Raw genomic sequence first — 18,846 nt, 5'->3', positions numbered from 1 at the left:
TGCATGACATTTTCCGTGAATATCTGGATAAATTTATGATTGTTTATCTGGATGACATTTTGATCTTTTCTGATGATTGGGAGTCCCATGTGAAGCAGGTCAGGATGGTGTTTCAGGTCCTGCGTGCCAATGCTTTATTTGTGAAGGGCTCAAAATGCCTCTTCAGAGTACAGAAGGTCTCCTTTTTGGGTTTTATTTTTTCTCCTTCTGCTGTGGAGATGGACCCAGTCAAGGTCCAGGCTATTCATGACTGGACTCAGCCCACGTCTGTTAAGAGTCTTCAGAAGTTCTTGGGTTTTGCTAATTTTTACCGTCGTTTCATCGCTAATTTTTCTAGCGTGGTTAAACCTTTGACGGATTTGACCAGGAAGGGCTCTGATGTGACTAATCGGTCTCCTGCGGCCGTGGAGGCCTTTCGGGAGCTTAAGCACCGGTTTTCTTCAGCTCCAGTCTTATGTCAGCCAGATGTCTCTCTCCCCTTTCAGGTCGAGGTTGATGCTTCCGAGATTGGAGCAGGGGCTGTTTTGTCACAGAGAAGTTCTGAGGGCTCTGTGATGAAGCCGTGTGCTTTCTTTTCAAGAAAGTTTTCGCCTGCCGAGCGAAATTATGATGTTGGTAATCGGAGTTGTTGGCTATGAAGTGGGCATTTGAGGAGTGGCATCATTGGCTCGAGGGAGCTAGACATCGTGTGGTGGTCCTGACTGATCACAAAAATCTGATTTACCTCGAGTCGGCCAAGCGCCTTAATCCTAGACAGGCTCGTTGTTCGTTGTTTTTCTCCCGTTTCAACTTCGGGGTCTCATACCTGCCTGGTTCGAAGAACATGAAAGCTGATGCACTTTCTAGGAGCTTTGTGCCTGACTCTCCGGGAGTTTCTGAGCCGGCTGGTATTCTTAGAGAGGGAGTGATTTTGTCTGCCATTTCTCCAGATTTGCGACGAGTGCTGCAGAAATTTCAGGCGGATAGACCTGACCGTTGTCCACCAGAGAGACTGTTTGTCCCGGATAGATGGACCAGCAGAGTTATTTCCGAGGTTCATTCTTCGGTGTTGGCGGGTCATCCTGGGATTTTTGGTACCAGAGATTTGGTGGCTAGGTCCTTCTGGTGGCCTTCCTTGTCGCGGGATGTGCGTTCCTTTGTGCAGTCTTGTGGGATTTGTGCTCGGGCTAAGCCTTGCTGTTCTCGTGCCAGCGGGTTGCTTTTGCCTTTGTCTGTCCCAAAAAGGCCTTGGACGCACATCTCCATGGATTTTATTTCGGATCTGCCAGTATCTCAGAGAATGTCTGTCATCTGGGTGGTGTGTGATCGTTTTTCCAAGATGGTCCATTTGGTGCCCTTGCCTAAGCTGCCTTCCTCCTCCGATTTGGTTCCTCTATTTTTTCAGAATGTGGTTCGCTTGCACGGCATTCCTGAAAATATTGTGTCTGATAGAGGATCCCAGTTTGTGTCCAGGTTTTGGCGAACTTTTTGTGCTAAGATGGGCATTGATTTGTCTTTTTCGTCGGCCTTCCATCCTCAGACTAATGGCCAAACCGAGCGAACTAATCAGACGTTGGAGACTTATTTGAGATGTTTTGTTTTTGCTGATCAGGATGATTGGGTGACTTTTTTGCCATTGGCCGAGTTTGCCCTTAATAATCGGGCTAGTTCTGCTACCTTGGTTTCGCCTTTTTTCTGCAATTCTGGTTTCCATCCTCGTTTTTCCTCAGGTCAGGTTGAGTCTTCTGACTGTCCTGGGGTGGATTCTGTGGTGGATAGGTTGCAGCAGATTTGGAGCCATGTGGTGGACAATCTGAAATTGTCACAGGAGAGGGCTCAGTGCTTTGCCAACCGCCGCCGCGGTGTGGGTCCCCGACTTCGTGTTGGGGATTTGGTGTGGCTGTCTTCTCGGTATGTTCCTATGAAGGTCTCGTCTCCTAAGTTTAAGCCTCGCTTCATCGGTCCTTATAAGATCTTGGAAATCCTTAACCCGGTGTCTTTTCGTTTGGATCTCCCGGCATCGTTTGCCATCCATAATGTGTTCCATAGGTCTTTGTTGCGGAGGTATGTGGTACCTGTGGTTCCTTCTGTTGAGCCTCCTGCTCCGGTGCTGGTTGAGGGCGAATTGGAGTACGTGGTGGAGAAGATTTTGGATTCTCGTATCTCTAGACGGAGACTTCAGTATCTGGTTAAGTGGAAGGGCTATGGTCAGGAGGATAATTCCTGGGTTGTCGCCTCTGATGTTCATGCGGCCGATTTGGTTCGCGCCTTCCACGCAGCTCGTCCTGATCGCCCTGGGGGTCTTGATGAGGGTTCGGTGACCCCTCCTCAAGGGGGGGGTACTGTTGTGAACTCTATTTCTGGGCTCCCTCTAGTGGTCACAAGCGGTACTGTGTAGTGTTGTCCTTCTGCAGGTTGGCTTCATCAGCTGGTTCGTTATCCTTGGTTGGTTTTCTATTTAGCCCACCTGGATACTCAGTTCCTTGCCTGCTATCAATGTATTCAGTGCTCTTCAGATTCCGTGTGTCTACCTTGCTCCCAGTCTCTCCAAGACAAGCTAAGTTTTTGTTTGATCATTTTTTGATTATCAGTGTTCATTATGTTTTTAGTCCAGCTCGCTAAAATGTGATTTCTTCGCTTGCTGGTTGCTCTAGGGGACTGAGTTTCTCCCCCCACACCGTTAGTTGGTGTGGGGGTTCTTGAAATCTCAGAGTGGATATTTTGTAAGGGTTTTTTACTGACCGCATAGATTCCCTTTTCTATTTTCTGCTATCTAGTATTAGTGGGCCTCATTTGCTGAATCTGCTTTCACCCCTGTGCATGTGCCTTCCTCTTACCTCACCGTTATTATTTGTTGGGGGCTTCTATATCTTTGGGGATTATTTCTCTGGAGGCAAGAGAGGTCTTTCTTTCTCTCTAGGGGTAGTTAGTTCCTTAGGCTGGCTCGAGACGTCTAGGAATTCAGGCACGTTCACCGGCTACTTCTAGTGTGTTTGGTTAGGTTCAGATTTGCGGTCAGTCCAGCTTGCCACCTCCCTAGAGCTTGTCCTATGTTTGTTACTTAGCTGGAGTAATTTGTGATCCTCAACCACTAAGGATCATAACAGGCAATGGTGGAAGTGATAGGCATTGATGGTGAGGGGAGGCAATGATGGAGGTCATTAGGCAATGATGGTGGGGAGGCAATGATGGTGGGGGAGGCAATGATGGTGGGGGAGGCAATGATGGTGGGGTAGCTAATGATGGAGGTGATGGGCAATGATGGAGGTGATGGGCAATAATGGTGGGGGAGGCAATGATGGAAGTGATGGGCAATGATGGTGGGGGAAGGTAATGATGGAGGTGATATGCAATGATATCAGTGGAGGAAGACAATGATGGAGGTGTTGAGCAATGATGATGGGGGACGCAATGATGGAAGTGATGGGCAATTATTGTGAGGGGAGTAGTGTTGAGCATTCCGATACCGCAAGTATCGGGTATCGGCCAATACTTGCGGTATCAGAATTCCGATATCGGGATTCCGATACTTGCCGCGTATCGGATACCGGAATCGGATGTTCACAGATTCAAACTGCACAAATTCAGCCAATGAGAATGATTCCAAGTGTGGGCACATCCTGTTCAGCATGGAGGGCATGAAACTACTGGCATGGCTGTGATTGGCTGCTGAAATGATGTCATGATGCAGTTTAAAAGTCGCTGGCGCCATTTTGCGATCACTCTGCTGTGAATTCAGTTAGTGACAGGACGCTGTTTGCTGACTGAGGGCCAGTTTAGAGATAGTGATTTGCTTCTTTGTGCTTTTCAAAGGCTAATTTAGCAACCGCTGTGTTCACCTACTATTCACCTTGCTTTTGCCTTGTAGCGCTGTTTTCACAGCGATCTGCAAGGTCTGTATGTGTGTGTGAGTGCAGCCCACTCTCTAGTCTGAGTGCAGCCACATAGGCCATCCATAGCTGGTTGTATTCAGTTCAGGGAGGGTGGTTCATTGCCTCATACTGTTCTTTTTTTTTTTTTTTTTTTCAAAGTAGTGTAGTCTGCTGCTAATTTTTTCAAAAAAATCCTATTAGTGTCTTTCCACCCGTCTCCAGCTAATTTGTGGAAAAACACTACATAAGATAACGTAGAGGAGGGTTTTTGGGCCTTGCAGCGCCGTTTACGGCTGTCTGCACGGTCTCCGTGTGACTGCAGCTCGCCCTGTAGTCTGTGAGCAGCCATAGCCTGGTTGTCTCCAGCTCAGGGTTCTTCACTGCGTCATACCGCAAAATCAATTTTCATTTTGTTTTAAGTAGTGCAGGCTGCTGCACATTTTTTCAAAAAAATCCTATTAGTGTCTTTCCACCCGTCTCCAGCTAATTTGTGGAAAAACACTACATAGGATAACGTAGAGGAGGGTTTTTGGGCCTTGCAGCGCCGTTTACGGCTGTCTGCACGGTCTCCGTGTGACTGCAGCTCGCCCTGTAGTCTGTGAGCAGCCATAGCCTGGTTGTCTCCAGCTCAGGGTTCTTCACTGCGTCATACCGCAAAATCAATTTTCATTTTGTTTTAAGTAGTGCAGGCTGCTGCACATTTTTTCAAAAAATTCCTATTAGTGTCTTTCCACCCGTCTCCAGCTAACTTGTGGAAAAACACTACATAGGATAACGTAGAGGAGGGTTTTTGGGCCTTGCAGCGCCGTTTACGGCTGTCTGCACGGTCTCCGTGTGACTGCAGCTCTATCTGTTGTCAGTTCAGCCCCCAAAAAATAAATAAATAATAAAGTTCACCAAACACACCAGTGACACCACTTTACATTTGTGTAGGCCACATTAGCTCATATTAAAGTCTAGTCCACACTTTAGAAAATTAGTGTTTCTTATACCTGTTAGGAGTTGTTCAGGAATAAGCACACAAAGCCGTTAGTACTTTTCTGCTTATCTTTATCAGTCAACCAAGATGAAGAAGGCAGTGAGTAAGGCACGTGGGCATGGGCGTGGGCGCGGAGCAGGGAGGGGACGTGGGGATTCTGTGCCTGCTGCGGGCACCGGTGACTCATCAGCACCCACTTTCACCAGGGAACAGTCATTCATGCGCAGCTTTGTCGCAGAGCACCGTACACCGCTGCTGCATGAAGAACAAATTGAAGCCGTTGTCGGATGGATGGCAGCTAATGCATCAACTTCAATTAGTGCCACATCCTCTCAGACACAGAGCACTGGAGAGCAGCCATCTGTCTCTTCACCACCTGCCAAATTGCCCAGGCAGACAGAGAGCCCAGGACAGGAGCCGTCTCTACTTCTGTTCTCTGAATCTCTTGGCTTGGAAACAGGGGGCCAGCCAAGCAGCATTGGAGAAATGGAAGAAGAGGCAGGGTGCAGTGATGCCCAACAGCTTTTTCTCTCTTCCTCTGAAGAGGCAGGTGGGCCAGTGGCTCCGTTCACCACATCGCAGGCCGCATCAGCTGATGATGACACTCAGGTGCCACTTACTGGTGCGTGCTCTGCTGCTGAGACTACCCAGGAGGAGCAGTTGGGGGCAGAGGGTAGTGTAGATGATGAGGTCCTTGACCCATCTTGGCGTGAGGGACAGGAAGGTGGTGGGAGCAGCTCTGAGGAAGAGATTCCCCGTACGGCCCAAAGAGGGAGAGGGAGGGGGAAGACTGCGGATCCTGCAGCCTCCGCTTTGGCACCCGTTAGGAGCATGTCTCTTCCAAAAGCCAAAAAGGGCGCTCCCAAGACTTGCAGTGCCTGGTCCTTTTTTGACACAGTTGCAGATGACATTTGCTATGTCAAATGCAAGGTGTGTCATCAAAAAGTCAAAAGAGGGAAAAATGTCAGCAACCTCAATACCTCCAACATGTGGAAACATGTGCGCACCAGGCACGTGGCGGAGTTAGAAAAACACACTGAAGAGCTAGGCCAACCAACAGCGGCAGCTACCACCTCTTCAGCTCGTGTTGCCTCTTCCTCCAGCTCACACACAGCTGGTTTGGCTTCCTCCCAGGATCGCCATGGAAGAACCTCTGGCACTGTTGTCCAGAGACCCGCTGTAATTCCACCTGCAGCACCACTTTCCCAGTCATCCTTACACTCCCAGCCCAGTCTACAGCCATCGGTAGTACAGGCATGGGAGAAAAGGCGGCCTTTCTCGTCAAACCACCCACGAGCACAGCCTCTGACTGCAGGCATTGCCAAACCTCTGTCACTGGAAATGCTGTCATTCAGGCTGGTGGAGACTGACAGCTTCCGTGACTTGATGTCATTGGCAGTCCCACAGTACAATGTGCCCAGCCTCTTTTACTTCAGCAGGCAAGCCGTCCCTGCCCTGCACAAGCATGTGGAGGGACACATAAAACACGCGCTACTGAACGCCGTCAGTAGCAAGGTCCACCTCACCACCGATGCGTGGACCAGTCAACATGGACAGGGGTGATACCTTTCCCTCACTGCCCATTGGGTTAATGTTGTTGTGCCAGGTACAGATCATGCGAGTGGCGCAGGACGTGTCCTGCCCACTCCAAGGATTGCAGGAATCCATTCTGTACGCATTGACTCCTCCTCTTACACCAGTTCCTCAGAATCATCGCTGCAGGAGCCGTCACAGTCCACCTCCACATGGCCCCGTGATGAACGTTTACCTGTTACGACCGACATGAGCACAGCCGTGGCCAAACGTCAACAGGCCGTCTTGAAATTAATTTATTTGGGGAATCGAAGCCACACAGCGCAGGAGCTCTGGAATGCCATCAAGCAGGAGAGCGATGTGTGGTTTGTGCCAGCGAATCTCCAGCCAGGCATGGTAGTGTGTGATAATGGCCGAAATCTGGTGGCAGCTCTGGGCCTCGGCAACCTCACTCACATCCCATGTCTGGCACATGTGCTCAATTTGGTCGTGCAGAGTTTTTTGAGGGACAATCCGGATCTTGATGCACTGCTGCACAAGGTCCGCCTAGAGTGTGCTCACTTGCGGCGTTCCAGCACGGCAAAAGCGCGCATTGCGGCTCTGCAGCGCCGACACCGCCTTCCGGAACATCGCATCATATGTGACCTACCTTCCAGGTGGAATTCCACGTTACATATGTTGGAGCGGTTGTGTGAGCAGCAGCAAGCTGTAATGGAGTACCAGCTGCTTCAGGCGCAAAGAAGTCGCACTCAGCGCCGTACAGACTTCACAACCACAGAGTGGGCCACTATGAATGACGTCTGCCAGGTTTTGCGTCCCTTTGATTATTCCACGCAGATGGCGAGTGCAGATGATGCACTAGTCATCATGACTGTCCCCCTTATCTGCCTGCTTGAAAAATCACTGCAAGCGCTAAGGGATGATGTTGTGGAAGAGGTGGAGGATGAGGATTCAGCATTTCCATCATCTTCTGGACAGTCAGCGCCACGTGGTTCCTCACAAACGCGTAGGCAGGGGACAGTTTGTGAGGAGAATGAGGAGGAGTCAATGGAGGAGGAAGACATCCGTCCAGAGGAGGGAGTTACACAATTGTCCAGTACTCAGTGTGTACAGCGAGGGTGGGGTGATGACGAGCGGGCAGAGATCACGCCTCCAGCAGGGGACAGCGTTTCTTGGGCAGTTGGCAGTCTGCAGCACATGGTGGATTACATGCTGCAGTGCCTGAGAAACGACCGCCGCATCACCCACATTCTCAACATGTCTGATTATTGGGTGTTCACCCTCCTCGATCCTCGCTACCGGGACAACGTAGAAAGCCTCATCACACCGTTGAACCGGGAGCGAAAAATGCGGGAGTACCAAGACACACTGGTGAATTCCATCATCTTCTCCATTCCAAATGAGAGAAGTGCTGCTAGTGCATTCCAAAGCAGCTCAGTGCGTCCAGGCAGTGGTGGAGGCACTGCACAAAGAGGGAGCAGAAGCAGTGCCTCTGCCCAAGGCAAGACCAGTATGGCCCAACTGTGGCACAGTTTTCTGTGCCCACCACAAAAGTCTACACCATCACAGACGGCTCCAGTCAGCAGGAGGCAACGGTTCCGTCAGATGGTGACAGACTACATGTCTTGCCCTCTTGCTGTACTCCCAGACGGCTCTTCACCTTTCAAGTTTTGGGTCTCAAAGCTGGATACATGGCCAGAGCTAAGCCAGTATGCATTGGAGGTGCTGTCTTGCCCTGCGGCCAGTGTATTATCGGAACGTGTCTTTAGTGCTGCAGGTGGTGTACTAACTGACCGTCGCATGCGACTATCCTCCGATAACGTTGACCGGCTTACTTTCCTGAAAATGAACAAGGCCTGGATCTCGCAGGAATTTGCTACTCCTCTTCCTGATTAAATAATTAGGTGACTGTCTACAGTATCCAGGTCTCCTGTTGTGTTCATCTTTCTACCACCTGAACTTTAATTCCTGGGCTCCAACACCGCCAGTTAGGCTCAGAAGTGCCGTTTCCACAGTCAAAACATACGACCCAGTGTTATTGGGTTTCAGTAACGTCAGCTGATCCCCAGCTGTGTAGCCGGCAATGTGTCCTGCGACCGCCACGCTGACACAACAACTGAAATGTAAGGGAACCTGTCCCCCCCCCCAAGGCGTTTGTTACTGAAAGAGCCACCTTGTGCAGCAGTAATGCTGCACAAGGAAAAGGTAGCTATTTTTGTTTAGCTCCTTGCACATGCAGAACTTAACACTTATAAAATGTGTCCACTGATACCGTAAAACCGTCCCGGAGGTGGGACTTTCCTTCGTAATATGACGCAGCACAGCCGTCATTCCTACCCCCTTGGCGCCGTGCCCCGGCTCCTCAGTGTTGTTTGATTCCGTCCCGGAGCCTGCGCTGTTATGTTATCCCTTGGCCAGGCACACTTAACGCTGCCCATCTCCTGACATCATTTGGTGTCAGGCTGGCTGCGCCTGTGCGTCCGCGCTGGCCGAGAGCCCGCCTCGCAGTGTCTTCTGATTTATACCCACTGGGGGCCTGAGATCCATGGACATGCGCAGTGCATATCTGAACCTCCGCCTCTCACTCATCTCCCTACGCCTTCTTCAGACTGTGCGCCGTCAGCTGATCCCTAATAGCATGCCACGGCCGTGACGCCGCACAGTCTGAAGAAGCTGTAGGGAGGGGAGTGAGAGGCGAGGATATGCACTGCGCATGGCCACGGATCCCAGGCCCGCGGTGGGATTACATTAGATGACACTGCGAGGCGGGCTCTCGGCCAGCACGGCCGCACAGGCGCAGCCAGCCTGACACCAAATGATGTCAGAAGATGGGCAGCGCTAAGTGTGCCTGGCCAAGGGATAACATAACAGCGCATGCTCCGAGACGGAATCAAACAACGCTGAGGAGCCGGGGAACGGCGCCAAGGAGGTAGGAATGACAGCTGTGCTGCGTCATATTATGAAGGAAAGTCCCACCTCCGGGACGGTCTCACGGTTTCAGGGGACACATTTTATAAGTGTTTAGTTCTGTGTTTGCAAGGAGCATCATGAAAAGAGCCACCTTTTCCTTTTGCATCTTTTGTGCTGCACAAGCTGGCTCTTTCAGCTACAAACGCCTTGGGGGGGGGGGTTAAAGGTTCCCTTTCGACTTTCTCCAATCAGGCTTCGGCCTACATTGTGTTCCTCTGCTTCTCCTGCTGTCCCTGGGCTCCAACACCGCTAGTTGTTGCCTGGTAGTGCTGTACGCACAGTCCCAACAGTCGCTCCTCTGTTATTGGGGTTCAGTAACGTCAGCTGTTCCCCTGCTGTGTGTGTGGCAATCCCTCCTATCTCCTCCACCTCCTCCTCCTCCACCTGTCCCTGGGCTCCAACACCGCTAGTTGCCGTCCAGAAGTGCTGTCCGCACAGTCCCAACAGTCGCTCCTCTGTTATTGGGGTTCAGTAACGTCAGCTGTTCCCCTGCTGTGTGTGTGGCAATCCCTCCTATCTCCTCCACCTCCTCCTCCTCCACCTGTCCCTGGGCTCCAACACCGCTAGTTGCCGTCCAGAAGTGCTGTCCGCACAGTCCCAACAGTCGCTCCTCTGTTATTGGGGTTCAGTAACGTCAGCTGTTCCCCTGCTGTGTGTGTGGCAATCCCTCCTATCTCCTCCACCTCCTCCTCCTCCTCCTGTCCCTGGGCTCCAACACCGCTAGTTGCCGTCCAGAAGTGCTGTCCGCACAGTCCCAACAGTCCCTCCTCTGTTATTGGGGTTCAGTAACGTCAGCTGTTCCCCAGCTGTGTGTGTGGCAATCCCTCCTATCTCCTCCACCTCCTCCTCCTCCTCCTGTCCCTGGGCTCCAACACCGCTAGTTGCCGTCCAGAAGTGCTGTCCGCACAGTCCCAACAGTCCCTCCTCTGTTATTGGGGTTCAGTAACGTCAGCTGTTCCCCTGCTGTGTGTGTGGCAATCCCTCCTATCTCCTCCACCTCCTCCTCCTCCACCTGTCCCTGGGCTCCAACACCCCTAGTTGCCGTCCAGAAGTGCTGTCCGCACAGTCCCAACAGTCGCTCCTCTGTTATTGGGGTTCAGTAATGTCAGCTGTTCCCCTGCTGTGTGTGTGGCAATCCCTCCTATCTCCTCCACCTCCTCTTCCTCCTCCTGTCCCTGGGCTCCAACACCGCTAGTTGCCGTCCAGAAGTGCTGTCCGCACAGTCCCAACAGTCCCTCCTCTGTTATTGGGGTTCAGTAACGTCAGCTGTTCCCCTGCTGTGTGTGTGGCAATCCCTCCTATCTCCTCCACCTCCTCCTCCTCCACCTGTCCCTGGGCTCCAACACCGCTAGTTGCCGTCCAGAAGTGCTGTCCGCACAGTCCCAACAGTCGCTCCTCTGTTATTGGGGTTCAGTAACGTCAGCTGTTCCCCTGCTGTGTGTGTGGCAATCCCTCCTATCTCCTCCACCTCCTCCTCCTCCTCCTGTCCCTGGGCTCCAACACCGCCAGTTGCCGTCCAGAAGTGCTGTCCGCACAGTCCCAACAGTCCCTCCTCTGTTATTGGGGTTCAGTAACTTCAGCTGTTCCCCAGCTGTGTGTGTGGCAATCCCTCCTATCTCCTCCACCTCCTCCTCCTCCTCCTGTCCCTGGGCTCCAACACCGCTAGTTGCCGTCCAGAAGTGCTGTCCGCACAGTCCCAACAGTCCCTCCTCTGTTATTGGGGTTCAGTAACGTCAGCTGTTCCCCTGCTGTGTGTGTGGCAATCCCTCCTATCTCCTCCACCTCCTCCTCCTCCACCTGTCCCCGGGCTCCAACACCGCTAGTTGCCGTCCAGAAGTGCTGTCCGCACAGTCTCAACAGTCGCTCCTCTGTTATTGGGGTTCAGTAACGTCAGCTGTTCCCCTGCTGTGTGTGTGGCAATCCCTCCTATCTCCTCCACCTCCTCCTCCTCCACCTGTCCCTGGGCTCCAACATCGCTAGTTGCCGTCCAGAAGTGCTGTCCGCACAGTCCCAACAGTCGCTCCTGTGTTATTGGGGTTCAGTAACATCAGCTGTTCCCCAGCTGTGTGTGTGGCAATCCCTCCTATCTCCTCCACCTCCTCCTCCTCCTCCTGTCCCTGGGCTCCAACACCGCTAGTTGCCGTCCAGAAGTGCTGTCCGCACAGTCCCAACAGTCGCTCCTCTGTTATTGGGGTTCAGTAACGTCAGCTGTTCCCCTGCTGTGTGTGTGGCAATCCCTCCTATCTCCTCCACCTCCTCCTCCTCCTCCTGTCCCTGGGCTCCAACACCGCTAGTTGCCGTCCAGAAGTGCTGTCCGCACAGTCCCAACAGTCCCTCCTCTGTTATTGGGGTTCAGTAACGTCAGCTGTTCCCCTGCTGTGTGTGTGGCAATCCCTCCTATCTCCTCCACCTCCTCCTCCTCCACCTGTCCCCGGGCTCCAACACCGCTAGTTGCCGTCCAGAAGTGCTGTCCGCACAGTCCCAACAGTCGCTCCTCTGTTATTGGGGTTCAGTAACGTCAGCTGTTCCCCTGCTGTGTGTGTGGCAATCCCTCCTATCTCCTCCACCTCCTCCTCCTCCTCCTGTCCCTGGGCTCCAACACCGCTAGTTGCCGTCCAGAAGTGCTGTCCGCACAGTCCCAACAGTCCCTCCTCTGTTATTGGTGTTCAGTAACGTCAGCTGTTCCCCAGCTGTGTGTGTGGCAATCCCTCCTATCTCCTCCACCTCCTCCTCCTCCTCCTGTCCCTGGGCTCCAACACCGCTAGTTGCCGTCCAGAAGTGCTGTCCGCACAGTCCCAACAGTCCCTCCTCTGTTATTGGGGTTCAGTAACGTCAGCTGTTCCCATGCTGTGTGTGTGGCAATCCCTCCTATCTCCTCCACCTCCTCCTCCTCCACCTGTCCCCGGGCTCCAACACCGCTAGTTGCCGTCCAGAAGTGCTGTCCGCACAGTCTCAACAGTCGCTCCTCTGTTATTGGGGTTCAGTAACGTCAGCTGTTCCCCTGCTGTGTGTGTGGCAATCCCTCCTATCTCCTCCACCTCCTCCTCCTCCACCTGTCCCTGGGCTCCAACACCGCTAGTTGCCGTCCAGAAGTGCTGTCCGCACAGTCCCAACAGTCGCTCCTCTGTTATTGGGGTTCAGTAACGTCAGCTGTTCCCCAGCTCTGTGTGTGGCAATCCCTCCTATCTCCTCCACCTCCTCCTCCTCCTCCTGTCCCTGGGCTCCAACACCGCTAGTTGCCGTCCAGAAGTGCTGTCCGCACAGTCCCAACAGTCGCTCCTCTATTATTGGGGTTCAGTAACGTCAGCTGTTCCCCTGCTGTGTGTGTGGCAATCCCTCCTATCTCCTCCTCCTCCTCCTCCTCCTGTCCCTGGGCTCCAACACCGCTAGTTGCCATCCAGAAGTGCTGTCCGCACAGTCCCAACAGTCCCTCCTCTGTTATTGGGGTTCAGTAACGTCAGCTGTTCCCCTGCTGTGTGTGTGGCAATCCCTCCTATCTCCTCCACCTCCTCCTCCTCCACCTGTCCCTGGGCTCCAACACCGCTAGTTGCCGTCCAGAAGTGCTGTCCGCTCAGAGCCAAACACCTCGCCAATGTGTTAGTGGGGTTCAGCACCGCCAGCTGTTCCCCTGCTGTGTATACGGCAACATGCACTGCGACCGCCACGCAGGCACAACAAGTTAAATTTAAGGGAACCTGTCCCCCCCCCCAGGCGTTTGTTACTGAAGGAGCCACCTTGTGCAGCAGTAATGATGCAAAGGGAAAAAGTGCCTCTTTTCGTGGTGCTCCTTGCACATGCTGAACCTAACACTTATGAAAAGTGTCCCCTCCTACCGTGATACCGTCCGGTTGGTGGAAATTTCCTTTGTGATGTGACGCAGCACAGCCGTCATTCTTACCCCCTTGGCGCCGTGCGCCGCCTCCTCAGCGTTGTTTGAATCAGTCCCGGAGCCTGCGCTGTTAGGTTAGCCCTTGGCCATGCACACATTTTGCGCTGCCCGTCTTCTGACATCATTTGGTGTCAGGCTGGCTGCGCCTGTGTGGCCGCGCTGGACGAGATCCCGCCTCGTACTGTCTTCTGATTTAATCCCACTGGGGGCCTGAAGTCCATGGACATGCGCAGTGCATATCTGAACCTCCACCTCTCACTCATCTCCCTACGGCTTCTTCAGACTGTGCGGTGTCAGCTGGTCCCTAATAGCATGCCACGGCCGTGACACCGCACAGTCTGAAGAAGCCGTAGGGAGGGGAGTGAGAGGTGAGGATATGCACTGCGCATGGCCACGGATCCCAGGCCCGCGGTGGGATTACATTAGACGACACTGCGAGGCGGGATCTCGGGCAGCGCAGCCGCACAGGCGCAGCCAGTCTGACACCAAATGATGTCAGAAGACGGGCAGCGCAAAATGTGTGCATGGCCAAGGGCTAACCTAACAGCGCAGGCTCCGGGACTGATTCAAACAATGCTGAGGAGGCGGCGCACGGCGCCAAGGGGGTAAGAATGACGGCTGTGCTGCGTCACATCACAAAGGAAAGTTCCACCAACCGGACGGTATCACGGTAGGAGGGGACACTTTTCATAAGTGTTAGGTTCAGCATGTGCAAGGACCGTAATTAAAAGAGCTAAGTTTACCTTTTCCAGCATTAGTGCTGTACACGATGGCTCTTTCAGCTACAAACGCTTGGGGGGGGGGTTAAAGTTTCCCTTTCAACTTGCTCCAGTGCAGGCTTCGGCCTACACTCTAATCCCTCTCCTCCTCCTGCTGACCCTGGGCTCTAACACCGCCAGTTGGGGCCCAGATGTGCTGGCTGCACAGAGCCAAACACCAGCCAATGTGTCAGTGGGGTTCAGCACCGCCAGCTGTTCCCCTGCTGTGTAGCCGGCATCGTGTCCTGCAAAAGCCACGCAGACACAAGAACTGAAATTGAAGGGAACCTGTCCCCCCTCCCCCAGGCGTTTGTATGTTTTACAGCCACCTTGTACAGCGGTAATGCTGCATGTGTGCAAGGTGGCTCATAAACGTATTCTCCTCGCACATGTGGAACTGAAAACACGTCTAAAATGTGTCCTCTGTGTGACCATTTAACCGTCCCGGAGGTGTGACTTTCCTTTGTAATGACACGCTGCAACCCCCTTGGTAGCCCTGCCCGTCTTCTGGCATCATTGTTTGGCTGCCTGCGCCTCTGCGGCCGCCCTGACCCACACAACGCCCCTCGGTGTCTTATTTATTGGGACTGCGAGGGTGTGATTGATGGGCATGAGCAGTGCATCAGTTCGCCTGTCCCTCATCTCCTTCTGCCTTCTTCAGACTGTGCGGCTTCATGGCCGTGGCATGCGATAAGGGATTAGCTGACGCCGCACAGTCTGAAGCGGGTGTAAGGACCCGAGTGTGAGAGGCGAACATATGTGCTGTGCCAGGCCATGAATCCCAGCCCCGCAGTGTTTTAACAATGTTAAGACACTGCGGGGCTGGGATTCATGGTCATCGCGAACCGCACCGGCCGACATTAAATGATGTCAGAAGATGGGCAGCGCTAACAGCGCTACGCCAGGGGATAACACGACAGCGCAGACTCCTGTACAGCAAATAACAACGCTCAGGAGGCTGCACCTAGCACCAAGGTGGGATTCTTGACATCTGTGCTGCGTCTCATTACGAAGGGAACTCGCGCCTCCAACACAGTTTGACTGTATAAAGTGCTAAATGTTATACGTGTTTCATTCAGCGTGTGCAAGGAAAAAAATTAAAAGAGCAACCTTTGACTTGTGCAGCACTACTGCTGCATAAGCTGTGGCTCTTCTACTTTGTAACACCTGAGGGGGGGTTAAAGGTTACCTTTGAAATTGGTTCAATTAGGCTTCGGCCTACACTCTGCTCCCCCTGCAGAGCCCGGGCTCCAACACCGCCAGTTGGGGCCCGGTACTGCTAGCTGCACAGAGAAAAACACCAGCCAATGTGTCAGTGGGGTTCAGCACCGCCAGCTGTTCCCCTGCTGTGCAGCCAGCAACGTGTCCTGCAACTGCCACGCAGACACAACAGACCCAAAGCTGCCGCCAGTGCAGGCTTCGGCCTACACTCTGCTCCCTCTCCTCCTCCTGCTGACCCTGGGCTCTAACACCGCCAGTTGGGGCCCGGTACTGCTAGCTGCACAGAGAAAAACACCAGCCAATGTGTCAGTGGGGTTCAGCACCGCCAGCTGTTCCCCTGCTGTGTAGCCGGCATCGTGTCCTGCAAAAGCCACGCTGACACAAGAACTGAAATTGAAGGGAACCTGTCCCCCCTCCCCCAGGCGTTTGTATGTTTTACAGCCACCTTGTACAGCGGTAATGCTGCATGTGTGCAAGGTGGCTCATAAACGTATTCTCCTCGCACATGTGGAACTGAAAACACGTCTAAAATGTGTCCTCTGTGTGACCATTTAACCGTCCCGGAGGTGTGACTTTCCTTTGTAATGACACGCTGCAACCCCCTTGGTAGCGCTGCCCGTCTTCTGGCATCATTGTTTGGCTGCCTGCGCCTCTGCGGCCGCCCTGACCCACACAACGCCCCTCGGTGTCTTATTTATTGGGACTGCGAGGGTGTGATTGATGGGCATGAGCAGTGCATCAGTTCGCCTGTCCCTCATCTCCTTCCGCCTTCTTCAGACTGTGTGGCTTCATGGCCGTGGCATGCGATAAGGGATCAGCTGACGCCGCACAGTCTGAAGCGGGTGTAAGGACCCGAGTGTGAGAGGCGAACATATGTGCTGTGCCAGGCCATGAATCCCAGCCCCGCAGTGTTTTAACAATGTTAAGACACTGCGGGGCTGGGATTCATGGTCATCGCGAACCGCACCGGCCGACATTAACCCCTTCATGACCCAGCCTATTTTGGCCTTAATGACCTTGCCGTTTTTTGCAATTCTGACCAGTGTCCCTTTATGAGGTAATAACTCAGGAACGCTTCAATGGATCCTTGCGGTTCTGAGATTGTTTTTTCGTGACATATTGGGCTTCATGTTAGTGGTAAATTTAGGTCGATAATTTCTGAGTTTATTTGTGAAAAAAACGGAAATTTGGCGAAAATTTTGAAAATTTTGCAATTTTCACATTTTGAATTTTTATTCTGTTAAACCAGAGAGTTATGTGACACAAAATAGTTAATAAATAACATTTCCCACATGTCTACTTTACATCAGCACAATTTTGGAAAGAAATTTTTTTTTTGCTAGGAAGTTATAAGGGTTAAAATTTGACCAGTGATTTCTCATTTTTACAACAAAATTTACAAAACCATTTTTTTTAGGGACCACCTCACATTTGAAGTCAGTTTGAGGGTTCTATATGGCTGAAAATACCCAAAAGTGACACCATTCTAAAAACTGCACCCCTCAAGGTGCTCAAAACCACATTCAAGAAGTGTATTAACCCTTCAGGTGTTTCACAGCAGCAGAAGCAACAAGGAGGGGAAAAATTAACATTTAACTTTTTAGTCACAAAAATGATCTTTTCGCAACAATTTTTTTATTTTCCCAAGGGTAAAAGGAGAAACTGGACCACGAATGTTGTTGTCCAATTTGTCCTGAGTACGCTGATGCCTCATATGTGGGGGTAAACCACTGTTTGGGCGCACGGCAGGGCTCGGAAGGGAAGGAGCGCCATTTGACTTTTTGAATGAAAAATTGGCTCCAATCTTTAGCGGACACCATGTCGCGTTTGGAGAGCCCCCGTGTGCCTAAACATTGGAGCTCCCCCACAAGTGACCCCATTTTGGAAACTAGACCCCCCAAGGAACTTATCTAGAAGCATAGTGAGCACTTTAAACCCTCAGGTGCTTCACAAATTAATCCGTAAAAATTAAAAAGTACTTTTTTTTCACACAAATTTTCTTTTAGCCTCAATTTTTTCATTTTCACATGGGCAACAGAATAAAATGGATCCTAAAATTTGTTGGGCAATTTCTCCTGAGTACGACAATACCTCATATGTGGGGGTAAACTACTGTTTGGGCACATGGTAAGGCTCGGAAGGGAAGGAGCGCCATTTGACTTTTTGAATGAAAAATTATCTCCATCGTTAGCGGACACCATGTCAGGTTTGGAGAGCCCCTGTGTGCCTAAACATTGGAGCTCCCCCACAAGTGACCCCATTTTGGAAACTAGACCCCCCAAGGAACTTATCTAGATGCATAGTGAGCACTTTAAACCCTCAGGTGCTTCACAAATTGATCCGTAAAAATGAAAAAGTACTTTTTTTTCACACAAAATTTGTTTTTGCCTCAATTTTTTCATTTTCACATGGGCAACAGGATAAAATGGATCCTAAAATGTGTTGGGCAATTTCTCCTGAGTACGCCGATACCTCATATGTGGGGGTAAACCACTGTTTGGGTGCACGGCAAGGCTTGGAAGGGAAGGCGCGCCATTTGACTTTTTCAATGGAAAATTAGCTCCAAACGTTAGTGGACACCATGTTGCGTTCGGAGAGCCCCTGTGTGCCTAAACATTGGAGCTCCCCTACAAGTGACCCCATTTTGGAAACTAGACCCCCCAAGGAACTTATCTAGATGCATAGTGAGCACTTATAACCCCCAGGTGCTTCACAGAAGTTTATAACGCAGAGCCATGAAAATAAAAAAATATTTTTCTTTCCTCAAAAATGATTTTTAGCCCGGAGTTTTTTATTTTCCCAAGGATAATAGGAAAAATTGGACCCCAAATATTGTTTTCCAGTTTGTCCTGAGTACGATGATACCTCATATGTGGGGGTAAACCACTGTTTGGGCGCACGGCAGGGCTCGGAAGGGAAGGCACGCCATTTGGCTTTTTGAATGGAAAATTAGCTTCAATCATTAGCGGACACCATGTCGCGTTTGGAGAGCCCCTGTGTGCCTAAACATTGGAGCTCCCGCACAAGTGACCCCATTTTGGAAACTAGACCTCCCAAGGAACTAATCTAGATGTGTGGTGAGCACTTTGAACCCTCAAGTGCTTCACAGAAGTTTAGAACGCCGAGCCATGAAAATAAAAAATTATTTTTCTTTCCTCAAAAATGATTTTTTAACCCACAATTTTTTATTTTCCCAAGGGTAACAGGAGAAATTGGACCCCAAAAGTTGTTGTGCAGTTTCTCCTGAGTACGCTGATACCCCATATGTGGGGGTAAACCACTATTTTGGCACACGTCGGGGAGCGGAAGGGAAGTAGTGACGTTTTGAAATGCAGACTTTAATGGAATGCTCTGCGGGCGTCACATTGTGTTTGCAGAGCCCCTGATGTGCCTAAACAGTAGGAACTCCCCACAATTGACCCCACTTTGAAAACTAGACCCCCAAGGGAACTTATCTAGATGTGTGGTGAGCACTTTGAACCCCCAAGTGCTTCACAGAAGTTTATAACGCAGAGCCGTGAAAATAAAAAATGTGTTTTCTTTCCTAAAAAATATTTTTTTAGCCCAGAATTTTTTAATTTTCCCAAGGGTAACAGGAAAAATTTGACCCCTAAAGTTGTTGTCCAGTTTCTCCTGAGTACGCTG

The sequence above is a fragment of the Ranitomeya variabilis genome, chromosome 1 (genome assembly GCF_051348905.1).
Source record: "Ranitomeya variabilis isolate aRanVar5 chromosome 1, aRanVar5.hap1, whole genome shotgun sequence".
NCBI classification, from domain to species: Eukaryota; Metazoa; Chordata; class Amphibia; order Anura; family Dendrobatidae; genus Ranitomeya; species Ranitomeya variabilis.
The sequence above is the reverse complement of the archived record's forward strand: the minus strand, read 5'-3'. Positions refer to the sequence as shown.